The sequence below is a fragment of the Chrysochloris asiatica genome, unplaced genomic scaffold (assembly GCF_000296735.1).
Source record: "Chrysochloris asiatica unplaced genomic scaffold, ChrAsi1.0 scaffold00163, whole genome shotgun sequence".
Classification (NCBI taxonomy): domain Eukaryota; kingdom Metazoa; phylum Chordata; class Mammalia; order Afrosoricida; family Chrysochloridae; genus Chrysochloris; species Chrysochloris asiatica.
Window position 1 is genome coordinate 6,064,597 of NW_006408681.1, and position 13,197 is coordinate 6,077,793.

Genomic DNA, 13,197 nt, shown 5'->3' on the forward strand with positions numbered 1-13,197 from the left:
ATAGTCCCCAAAATTATGAAAATGAGATATGCCTACATATGAAGATATAGACATGGGTTAGAGGACAGCCCACGAAGCGTTCAAAGCAGTTTTTATGTGATCACAGTTTGTTCTAAAGATTTCGGTCAAGCTGTTGTGAAAAGAACAGATGTGCAATGTGATGGAGATGGGAGCTAGAGTTAATGTAGAAATGAGTGAGAATTGATATGTCTTGGACAAGATGATCTCTGAGGTAGATTGAAGTGAATGTATTTGAGAGATATATAGGTGATAAATTTAAGAGGAGCTGATATGGATTGAACATGGGAAATGAAAAGAATTTGGGAGTTGACACCTAAGCTTCTGTCCTTATGCTTTTGTAAAAAATAACTTTTATTTATCAAGTAGTTGTTTGCTCTGAAATATAGTCTGTAGAAGGAAGGCAGTGTAGATGCATAATTCTTGTCCTTTTATTTCTAATTTTCAGAATAATTATTTGGTATTCTTTGTTACAGGGGAAAAAAAAGAGAACCCAACTTCAAAGATATAAATAGTATGCAGACTCTTTAGTCTTAAACAAAAGTATACATAAGACAAAGACAAACACAGACCATATGTTTATAATGAGGGAAATTATAGACATCATAGTGAATTTCCAAAGTTATGTCTCCATGGTGACCTTTTATAGGGCACAGAGACAAAGGAATCTCCTCCCACAACCATGACTGACAACATCAGCCATGCACCACGAACTCATGCCATGCTTATGGAAAGCAAGGGAGGGGGCTATTGTGGATAGGAAAGCTTGTAGTCTGAGGCTCTTGGGGTTATGATATCACAACTAGGCCAATAAGGGGTGTGTCCAGAAATGTTTCTGCAGGGGCTGGCTGGGGAAATTGGTCTCAAAGCCTACTTCTGTATAAACTGTTTCTAAATCTGGTAGTTCAGCTGTTAGAGGTACATGAGGTAGTCAGGAAAAAATGGTATTTGAACAGTTAAATCTACACACAAGATGGAATTAAGTTTTGCTGGACTGGGGTCATTCACAGGCAAAAACTTTCAGATTTCTTGTTCTACAGTATTTTGTAACCTCTGAACATAGCAAGCTATTTAAATTTATATAGTCTTATGTATTTGGTAGTTTAATTCATTGCTCTATTAATGTACAAATCAACACATATTTGGCTAATGATTTTGTCCCCCAGAAAGATGTTGATGTTCTAACACCTCTAGTACCTGTGAGTGTATCCTGTTTGGAACCTGTGATTGTAAGATAAGCATTGGACTCTTGGGCACAAGGTCAGTGGTTCAAACCCAACAGCTGCTCCTTGGAAACCCTATATAGGATCATAATGAGTCAGAACCAACTCGATTGTACTTAGCAACAATAACAACAATAACAACAATATGTTATAAAGTAAGAAACATGTGGTTATAATGAAGCAAGGTCTTACTCCAACATGAATGGTACCTTTTTAAATTTGTTTTTTAGCTGTTTAGTGTAACTTGAGTGAGAATTTAAAGAACAATTTGGTTTTCCATTCCATAATTCATACATATTTTATTTTGCAACATGGATTGCAATCCCCAAAATATAACAACACTCTTCCCAATTGCTCCCTATGTTTCCGGTTTCCATTTGTCCTGCTCCACTCTCACTTCCAGCTGCCTGAGCTTTATCCCTGCACAAATGCAGCCCTTTTGATCTCATATGGTTGATTGTTTTGATGAGTGATGTCCTTGCAAAAGAACAGAAGAGATAGAGAAGTCATGTGATGAGAATGGGAATGATGCAACTACATCCAAGAAATACCAAGGATTGTGAGGAGTCACAAAAAGCTAGGAGAGGGGCACAGAACAGATTCTTCCTAAGAGTCTCTAGAAGGAATCAATCCTGCTGACACCTTAATTTTGAACTTCTAGCTTCCAGTCTGAAGACCTGGTGTGTCACTGTAGAATAAACACTGGGCTGCTAACTGAGCAGTCAGTGGTTCAAACCTATCAGTCCCTTTTTGGAGACCTTATGAGCCAGAACTAATTGGATGGAACTTATAAACAACAACCTTGAGACTATTACATAATAAACTTTTATTCTTATAGACCACTTTGTGGCACTTTACTTTGTCACACTTGAGAAACTAATGTAGTAGACACCAATCATGTTGCCTTATGATAAGTTGGAAAATGATTATTATGTTTATGTGTCCAAATACGTGTGTGTGTGTGTGTGTGTGTGTGTGTGTGTAAAATTGAAGGGAGTGGGGAAATAAGATGGAGTCATCAATCCTCTGCAGGTAAAGTTAAAATTCTCTAATTTATTCAGTAAAGTTTGCTAATTATCTACAATACCAAAAACTCTGTAGCCAAATGTAAGGAACAAAATGGATGCTAGTAAAGGGAAGCTACATGGCCACCAGGGAGCTCTGGTGTGGTGCTGTGGGCTAATGCGCTGGACTGCAAAGTCAGTTTGAACCACAAGGCTGGTGGTTCAAGCTCACCAGCTGCTCATTGGAAACCCTATACATGGTTGCTGTTGGTCAGAACCTACTCAAAGACAATTAACAACATAATTACTAAAGAGCCCTGGTGATATAGTGGGTTATGCATTTGGGCTGCTACCCACAAGGTCAGCAGTTTGAATCCCCCAGCCATTCCTTGGGAGAAAAAGGTAAATCTCCTGAAGATTTATAGACTGGGAAACCCTACAAATCGTCACTATGAATTAGAATTTTCTCAATGGCAGTGGGGTTTGTTTGTTTTTTTTTCTTTTCTGGTGGTGGGAGTTGTATGTGTCTACTAAGCATTTTTCAGAACTAATACACTAAATAACCGTTAGATACAAACAAACAAAAAAAGAGATATAAGGTTAAAACTGCAAACTATTCGGTTGAGAAGCTGTTGCTTTGATGAAAAGCAAAGGGACTGTCTAGAAGAGGCAATGTAAGAGCAGACTACCATGGTAACAGCAGTAAAACTTTCCAGGAGTACAACTGATAGGGCTTTCATATCCACAGCCTCTGCCATTGGCTGAATTTCAGCTAAGAGTGACCCTAGAGGACTGAGTAAGACTGCTCCGTAGGGTTTCCAAGGCTGTATATCTTTGTGGTAGCAGAGTGCCATGTATCTTTTCCCCATGGTGCTGCTGCTTGGTTCAAATGAACTGTTGACCTTTCATCCAGCAACTGAGTGTTTAACCACTGTGCATGGTTTTTCTGTGATTCTCATGACATTGTTGTTATTGTTAAGTGCCATCAAGTTGATTCCAACTCATAGCGATCTTGTATAAGGTCTCCAAGGCTTTCAAATCTTTGCAAAAGCAAAAATCTCACCTTTCTCCCATGGAGCTGATGGTGAGCTCGAACCACCAACCTTGTATTTTGCAGTCCCGTGCTTATCCTATAAAGCTCTGTAACTCTCATCGAGAACTAAAACAATGCTTTCCTTTACAAAATTAAAAAGAGTATTTGTAAATAATTCCTGAACAAATTCCAGGTAGAACAAAGGGGACAAGTCAGAAACCAAAATGAGATTCATTCTCAAATAGACAACCTCCTGTTCAGTCAGTGGCATGCTCCCCTAACTCTAGGATGACTTGCCACCAGCACCAACGGTGTTCATCAGCTAAGAGTGTTGCTCAATAAACTGCCAAGCGTCATTGCTTTGTATGAGTCTCCTCTATCATGGGTCAAATCAGAAGGCGACTAAGTCATCCCAGGGAACCTTCTCACATTATCCGGAGTCCCAAACATGAAACTTAATCATAGGATTTAATTGCCTTTGAATTTGTTACACTACAATCGTTTTCTCTGAATTTATATCCAAAGTCTGTCACTTATCAGTTTTTAGAACCCAAGGTAAGTAAAAGAAGAGAAGGGAATGAGTATATGTTCAGGATTTACCCAATTACATTTAATTTATTACAGTCTTAATGTCCTCAGTCTTACCTTTAAAGGCTATTTTGAGTATTAAACAACATAATACATGTTAAACATTCAACTCAAGGTCTGGCATGAATTAAGTACTTGGTAAATGTTAACTGTAGTATTAAAGACCACAAAATGGGTGCTACCCTTTTCAGTGTTGCAGAGTTGTCATTAGTCCTAGGTCCTTTCAGTGTGCGGAGTGAGGAAATATCTACAATATTAGTTATAATTAGATATCATTACAACCTGGCCCCTTCTTCTCTTTCCAGCATCTCCACTTGTTTTATTTATTTTATTATTTATTTATTTTTTCATCTCCAATTAAAACTCATTCTCTAAGGTTTTTAGTTTCTGAAATTATACCAGGATTCCACTATTCATTATAATTCAGTGCTTAGCACATCCTCTTGTCCCTACAAAGAATTATTTCCTCCTTTATTTACTTGTGTGTTCTCTATTTGCATTGTATTTCAACTCAGGTGTCATAGCCTCCAGAAAGCCTTTGCTAACCTACTGGCCTCCTCCAAGGCCTGAGTTCATTTTTGTCATTACATTCACCATAATGTATTGCAATAATCTATTAATGTCTGATACCCCTTTGAATTTAAAGCATCGAATCCTTCCAGAACAGTGATGTGGTTTTATACCATGTACTTGATATGTTTGTTGTTGTTGTTAAGTGCCATTGAGTCTGTTCCAACTTATAGAGACTCTGTATAGGGTTTCTGAGGAGTAACTGGCGAGTTTGAACCACCAACCTCATGGTTCAAACTGGCCTCAAGGTCCTGAGCTATCTTACAGTGCCACAGTGCCTTACAATTTAAGTATATCTTTGTTAAATGGATCATGGATGGATGGACAGAGAGATTACTTTTACTTCTGTGTTCATATTTAATAAATTTATTTTAAAATTCAAAAACATTTTAAACATAAAAGGAGAAAATGAGTGCCCATATACCCACCTCATTTATTTCATAAATTTTAACATTTTAGACTGATAGATGAACCTTAAAGGTCAAATAATAACATTTAGAAACAGGAAAGATAGAGCTGTAGGAGTCAGGAAGGAAGTATGAATGAAATAAGCCCTGGGATTTGCAAGGTATAATGTCAAGTACCAAGCCAAGATGTGAACTCCACATAGAGTGGGGAAGGTGAGAAATTCCATTATAAGGAAGAATTCAAGAGAAGAGAGATCTGGACATATTTTACTAGCTATCTAATAAGTGCCTCGCTAGGAAAGATGAGAAGTCTAGTACTAATTTACCTTGGAGTTACTACACTACTCTATAGTTAAGAAAACTGATATTAATGGTTAAGGTCAAACTACTAGTAAATTGCAGAGAAACAATTTCAACCTAGACCTGTCTATAATTTCAATACCAAAAATATTTCATTTTAATATTATCATTGATATTTATCCTAATTTTACTTGCTGGTTACAATGCATAGTACTAAGTCTTCTTCTTGCTCATTCTTGACTTCATTCTTTCCCTAAGCCATAATTCTCAATTGGATACTTGGTTGTGTTTTTGATAGACTTCCAGACTGTAGATAAATCTTAGCTACTCCCTGCCCCAGTTTGAAGATGGTCCTTTGTGATAGATTACCTTAATCAACCAGTAAATCTCCCTTCAAATCGGATCCTTAGGCTGTTGAGGTGCTAAGTAAACATGAATCCACACAGTACTAAATGACTTGTATTGTCCTTGCTGTAGTTGAACAATTTATAAACCAACTCAAAAGCACTTAACAACAATGACAACACAGACAGAAAGTATTAATCTTCAGAGACTTCATTTCCTGATTGTGAACATTGCTACTTCACACAGAGCTAGTTCTGCTATCACTTAATGCATATCCAATTTACTATTAAGTTCTTATTAGAAATCATTTAAACAGCATTACCAAAGAACAAAATATGCATTTCAAGAACAGAGGTCATAATTTAAGACACGTTGTAGAGAAAATGGATTAGCAGGAAGATACAACCACACACAAGAGCAGAGGCGATGGCTGCTAAGAGACAGCACAGTCTTTGATGAATCAGAGCAGACCTAGTTAATGTACCAAATGTAGAACTATAATGAATAGGTCTTGCAAATGAGGGGGAAAAACACGTTTCTAAATGTCAATAAACGACAGATCCTCTAGGAGAAAGTGCATGTCTTTAAATATTTATTGAACAGAAATAATGACACAATAAATGATCAGTGCAGTAATTCTCTAAAGTATATTTATCTTTTATCATAGCAGTATGTACATACATTTATAATAACCAAATATGTTGACATCACAGAAATTACTCAGTCTACTCAGTCTACCCATAATGCTGAATGTCTGTGAATATTCAGTACAGTAACTGCACAGTCCCTAAAGGCTCTGCAGCACATAAGTTAGAAAGCATTGGTGTGGACACTGTCACCCCACATTTTGAGTGTGCTGTGAAGAAGTTTAAAAGCAAAGAGTAGTCCCAGGAGGATATCAAAACTCAAATACAAAATGAAGTTATACCTGAGAATTTCTCAAGTGTTTCATCAATAAGGAAAATCTTCTATTATCCCAAAGAATCACATAAATGTTTCCACACATAAGTAAATTAAATTCATTACAATGATTTTTTTAAGCAGCACAGAATGCTTAGAAGGTAGAGGAACTTTCAAAAGTGGTTCTATATAAAGTCAAATAAACAATTGGACAACCCAGGATTAGAAGAGGTCTGGTAAACTTTTAAGTACTAATCCATAAATAAGCTCTGCTGTTGCCATGCTCTGTATGACTTTGGACAAAGCACTTCTTGGAATTTAATCACCCATAGGTATAAAATGGAAGATTTTAAGAGTTGTTGCCATCAAACCAGTTCTTAATTATAGCAGCTCTGTATAGGGTTTCTGAGGAGTGCCTGGTGTGTTTGAACCATCAACCTTGCAGTTAGCAGTCCAGTGCTTATGCGATAGCACCACATTTCACTACCACTCATCTGTCAGTTTTGTCAGACTGTGGGGGCTTACAGGTTGCTGTGATGCTGGAAGCTATGCCACAACTATTTAAATACCAGCAAGGTCACTCATGGTGCACAGATTTCAGTGGAGTTTCCAGACTTAGACTAGGTAAAAGGAGAGGCTTAGTACATCTTAGTACTTAGTACTTAGGAATGTTTAGTCACTGAAAACCTATGAATATCCATAGAATATTGTCAGATATGGAGTCCTGCTGTAGCGCTATAGGTTAAGCACTAGACCACAAGTTCAGTTTGAACCACAAGGTTGGCGGCTCAAACTCACACCTCAGAAACCATGTACAGGATCACTATGAATCAATTCTGACTTGACAGCACTTACCAACAACAGTAATTGTCAGCTAAAGTGCCAGAAGGTAGAAATGTTATGAATGGCAGCAGAACATTGTGAGAACTACAGGGGGATGGTGAGCCCCTCAGGTTGGAAAGCAGTCAAAATATGACTAGGGAAGAGCTTACTCATCAAAATAGAGGTGACCATAGTGACATTTGCATTAAGCAAGTCTGCACAAGACCTTTTTTAAAGTGTTGAAAAGCAAAGATGTCAGCTTGAGGACTAAGGTGTGCCTGACCCAAGCCATGGTATTTTCAACAACCTCATATGCATGTGAAAGCTGGACAGTGAATAAAGAAGACCGTAGAAGAATTGATGCCTTTGATTTATGGTATTGGAGGAGAATATTGAAAGTGCCATAGGTTGCTGAAAGAACCAATAGATCCGTTTTGGAAAAAGTACAGCCAGAGTGTTCCTTAGAGGCCAAGATGACCAAACTTTGTCTCTCATACTTTGGACATATTGTCAGAAGGGAGCAGTCACTGGAGAAGGATATCATGTTTGGTAAGGTGGAGGGTCAGAGGAAAAGAGGAAGACCCCCAACAAGGTGGATTGGCCAAGTGGACAACAAGTGTGACAACAAGATTGTCAGAGGAAAAGAGGAAGACCCCCAACAAGATGGATTGGCCAGGCTGGACTCAAGTGTGACAACAGTAGTGAGGTTGGCCCAGGATCTGGCAGTGTTTTGTTCTGCTGTGCATAAGGTCGCTATGAGTCGGTACTGACTCGATGGCACCTGACAATAACATAGTGACATTAATGGAACAACGCTTTCAAGACCTTCATTTGCTGTTGGGGCACAACTCAAAATGAAGAGAAATAGCTGAAAACATCAATTAATAATCATAGATTGTATGAAGATCTAGGAAGATGGAAGATTGTAAAAAATGAAATGGAACACATAAACATAGATATTTTTGGCACTCATGAAGTGAAATGGACTGATATTGGCCACTTTGAATGTGAAATTCACGTGATTTACTATGCTAGGAATGTCACATTGCAGAAGAATGGCATCGCATTCATCCCATAAAGAACATTTCAAGTTCTATCTTGAAGTACAGTGCTGTCTGGGATATGATAATATCAATACACCTCCAAAGAAGACCAGTTAATACCCCTATTATGCAAATTTATGCACCAACCTCTAAAGTCAATGATGATGAAATGGATGAATTCTACCAACCTTTTCAGACTGAAGTTGATCAAACATGCAATCAAGATGCATTGATAATTACTGGTGATTCTAACGTGAAAGTTGGAAATTAAGAGAAAGGATCAGTAGTTAGAAGATACGGTTTTGATGGTAGAAATGATACTAGAGATCACATGATAGAATTTTGTAAGCCAATGACTTATTTATTACAAATACCTTTTTAAAAAACAATGAAAGGGAACTATGCACATGGACTTCACCAGATGGAATACAAATAAATTAAATTGACCACATCTGTAGGAAGAGATGATAAAGAAGCTCAATTATCATCAGCCAACACAAATCTGAGGGTTGACTATGACCCTCAATTGCTCATATACAAGTTCAGGCTGAAACTGAGGAAAATTTTTAAAAGTCCATGAGAACCCAAATATGACCTTGAGTGTATCACACCTGAATTTATATACCCATCTCAAGAAAAGATTTGATGCATTAGACACTAATCACTGAAGACCAATAGAGTTGTGGGATGACATCAAGAACACCATATATGAAGAAGGCCCAAAGTCATTAAAAAGACAGGATAGAGAGAAAAGGAAAAAATGAATGTCAGAAGACACTCTGAAACTTGCTCTTGAGTACACAGAAGCTAAAACAAATGGAAGAAATGAGGAAGAAAAAGAGCTAAAGAGCATCTTGAGAAGACAAATTAAAGTATTATAATGAAATATGCAAAGATCTGGAGTTAGTAAATGAAAAGGGATGAACAGCCTCAGAATTTCTCAAGCTGAAGGAACTGAAGAAAACATTCAAGACTTGGATTACAATATTGAAGGAGTCCTGGTTTGGTGCTGTAGTTTAAAGCACTAGACAGTAAAGTCTATTTGAATCACAAGGTTGGTGGTTCAAACTCACCAATCACTCCTCAGAGGCCCATACAAAGTCTTTATGATTCTGAACCTACTCGAAGGTGCTTAACAACATCAACGAGGAGGACACAAAATGGACTCCTGGTGTGGTGCTATAGGATCATCACTGGACTGTGAACTACAAAATTTGCAGTTTAAAGCCACCAACTGCTCCTTGGACACATAGGGTCACTTTGAGACAGAGCTGACTCAATGGCACTTAACAGTAGCAACAACATGGGCAAAATATTGAAAGATGCAGAAACCATCAAGAGAAGATGGAATATATAGAGTCACTCTACTTAAAATAAATAGTTGATGTTGAAATATTTCAAGGGTTAGCATATAATCAAGTACCAATGGCACTGAAGGAAGAAGTCCAAGCTATACTGAAGTCATTGGTAAAAAACAAGCCTCCAGGAATTGACAGAATATATATTGGAACATTTCAACAAACTGATGCAGCCCAGAAGCCATTCATTCATCTATGCCAAGAAATTTGGAAGGCAGCCACTTGGCCAACAGGGTGGAAGAGATCCATATTTATACCCATTCTGAGGAGAGGTGACCCAATGGAATGTGGAAATGTTAGAACAATATTATTACTATCACATGCAAGTAAAATTTTGCTAAAGACAATTTAAAAATGATTGCAACAATATATCAACAGAGAACTGCCAGAAATTCAAGTCAAATTCAGAAGAGGACATAGAACTAGGGATATCATTGCTGATGTCAGATGAATCTTGACCGAAAGCAGAGAATACTAGAAAGATAGTTACTTGTGCTTTACTGACTATGCAAACAGTTTTCAATTGTGTAGATTATAACAGACTATGGATAGCATTATGAAAAATGGGTATTGCAGACTACTTCATTGGGCTTATGAGGAACCTGTATCTAGACCAAGAGACAGTAATTAGAATTGAACAAGAGGATACTGGATGATTTAAAGTTGGAAAGGTATGTATCAGGTTTGTAGCCTTTCACCATACTTAATCTGTATGTTGTTGTTGTTGTGTGTCGTGGAGTCAATTCCGACTCATAGTAACCCTGCACAGGGTTTCCGAGGCTGTAAATCTTTATGGGAGCAGAAAATCTCATCTTTCTCCCATAGAATGGCTGGTAGTTTCAAACTACTGACCTTGAGGTTAGCAGCCAGATTCATAACCACTATGTTACCAGACTGAGCAAATAGTTTGAGAAGTTAGACTGTATGAAGAATGTGGCATCAGGATTTTGGAAAACTTATTAAAATCTGTGATATGAAGATGATACAACTTTGCTTGCTAGAAGCAAAGAGGACTTAAAATACTTGATGAAGATCAAAGACTACAACCTTCAGCATGGACTGCATTTCAATGTAAAGAAAACAAAAATCATCACAACTGGACCAATAAATAACATCTTGATAAATGAAGAAAATCTTGAAGTTATCAAAAACGCCATTTCACTTCGATTCAAAATGCATTAGGGATATATGCTTCAAAATATTTCTTTAAAGATCTAAGGTAAGATATCCGTTTGAGAACTAGGATGCACCTAGGGCCTCCAGTCAGATGGATGGACAAAGTGGCAGCAACAATGGACTCAAACCTGATAGCAATTGTTGTGTTGTGCGTAGGGCCTCTAGGAGTCAGAATTGACTTAAAGGCACCTAACAACAAGTGTAACTTCAAAAATGATGCTGTTGTTTCAAAGCTTTATATTACAAAACATTTTCACAAACTTTGTCTAATTTCCTCAGAATATTTAAACTATTTCTGTGCAAATCTAACCACCACTACTACAATACACAATTTTTTGAGTAATTATTTGAAACCAACAATATTTTCTCATTCAGTTCCTGTTTTTCATAGTTTCCCAATGATCTTTGTGAAATAAGGTAGGAACTGTGAGGTACACCATTAGACAGACTTCACCACTTTATCACTAATTAACACACATCTTAATGATTATGCTTGAAGTGTGAATGTCCTAGAATAATGTCTTTTGCAAAACAATAATTGAAAGTCTGTTTACCTAAATAATCTATAGAACGTAACTTCTTTATTTACTTTTCTCAAATAGTTACATGGATTACTAAATTACTTATGGATTTATGATCATATGCACTGAATCCCAATTTCTATTTCCTCCCTTTAGGTCTGCCTGTATGCCCAGTCTGCTAAAGTGATTTTATATGACATGTCTCTGATAGTCTGTTGATGATTCCAAAGGTGAATATGCCCTGAAACAGTCACTAAAATCATTGTGTACTCTTGATTCTGAATAAACAGAGAAAACATTTATTTGGCATTATCTAGTATGAAAAAAGGAGTCCTGGTGTGGCCCTGTAGCATAAGCAATGTAGTTGATTCAAATCCATGAGCCAATCCTTAGAAATCTTAAATGGGGTTGCTATGAGTTCAAGCCAACTCAATGGCACTTAAGTGCAAGAGTGGGAAGTATTGTGGCAGCTGGGCAAGATCAAATTCCACTTATAAGCAATGCCCACTTATAAGCAATCAGAAAAAAATATATTCCTACCTTCATTCAATCAATCAACAAAGATTTATTGAGTACTAAAATTTTGCCAGGCAACATAGATGACAACAAAGGATAACAGTGACAAATGAACCGTAATCTCTGCCTTGGAACACTTTAGAATCTAGCAACGGAATCAGATAAGTCAAAAGACAAAGGGCAGTTTATTAAGTGCATCTTGTTAATAATATTGAATGTGGTCAAGGCCTTGGCAGGAAACAGCTGACATACTCAAATGCAGTTTAATAAAGGGACTATTTATGATTGTGGGTTAAGGGTGATAGGCTTGAAGAAAACTAAACAAGGGATAATGCAGTAACCTGAACTGAAAGGGGCAAGGGAAGAGAACAGTTACTGGAGCACAGAGAAGGTTGCTGTATTGACTCAGCCAGCTGGTATTAATTGTTACTTTGTAGGATGTAAGTGACTCTGGTTACTTAAAAGAGAGGGAACTGAGAACTAAATATCCTGATCCATGACTTCACAATCCTTTTGCCTTCTGATCTCCTTCCTGTGAGCCTTATGGATGAAGCCATGGTCAAGGCAGAGGAGTAAGGGGGCCAACTGATGCAATTCTTACATGTCAGTCTCATGGGGTTCAGAGGAGTGTGAAGGAAAAGGAGTGAGTGGACCTGGAAAGGGAGACACAAAGGGTGATATCTGGTACAAATACCTCCATTGTGCTTTTTATGTTGTATCACTCATCTTTGTAAAAACCTACATGAAATCATTATTCTAATTTTACAAATAAGAAAGAATGAGGTTCAGGAAGTTTTTAAAAACTTACTCAAAGATATGTAACTAGCAATTAATGGATCCAGGGTTTAAACTCAGTGGTGTGGTTGCAACATCACTGTTCATTTTAGAGATCAATATGTTGGTGAATTTACATGGATAGAATGATGGAAACACAGTGGAATCATATGGCCTATTCAGTCTGTGAAAAGTCTGGGGAAGATAAGATTGTCAGGAAAGGCATTCTGGGGCAAGATAATGCCAGAATTGAGCTTTGAAGGATGAACCATGTAAGTCAAAAAATGAGAAGGGCAGAAAAAAGAAGGAAATTGAGTCCACATTGAAGGAGCAGAAAAATATATAGGTGACAAGACACATTTATGATATCATATAATTGATTATGGTTGAAACTGACAGCAGAAGTAATGAGACATTGTAGCCTCTTTACTAGCAAAAAATGATAAGATTTTGAGAAGGAGTATACATTAAAGATTGCATGGCATGTAATTCACAGTGCATAGATGTTAGAGCTCATCTGGGCCTATGAATAGGATTATTTTAGGTAAGAATAAGAAGAAGGGAGATAGATCATTTTAAACAAAGAAATGGTGTGCTTG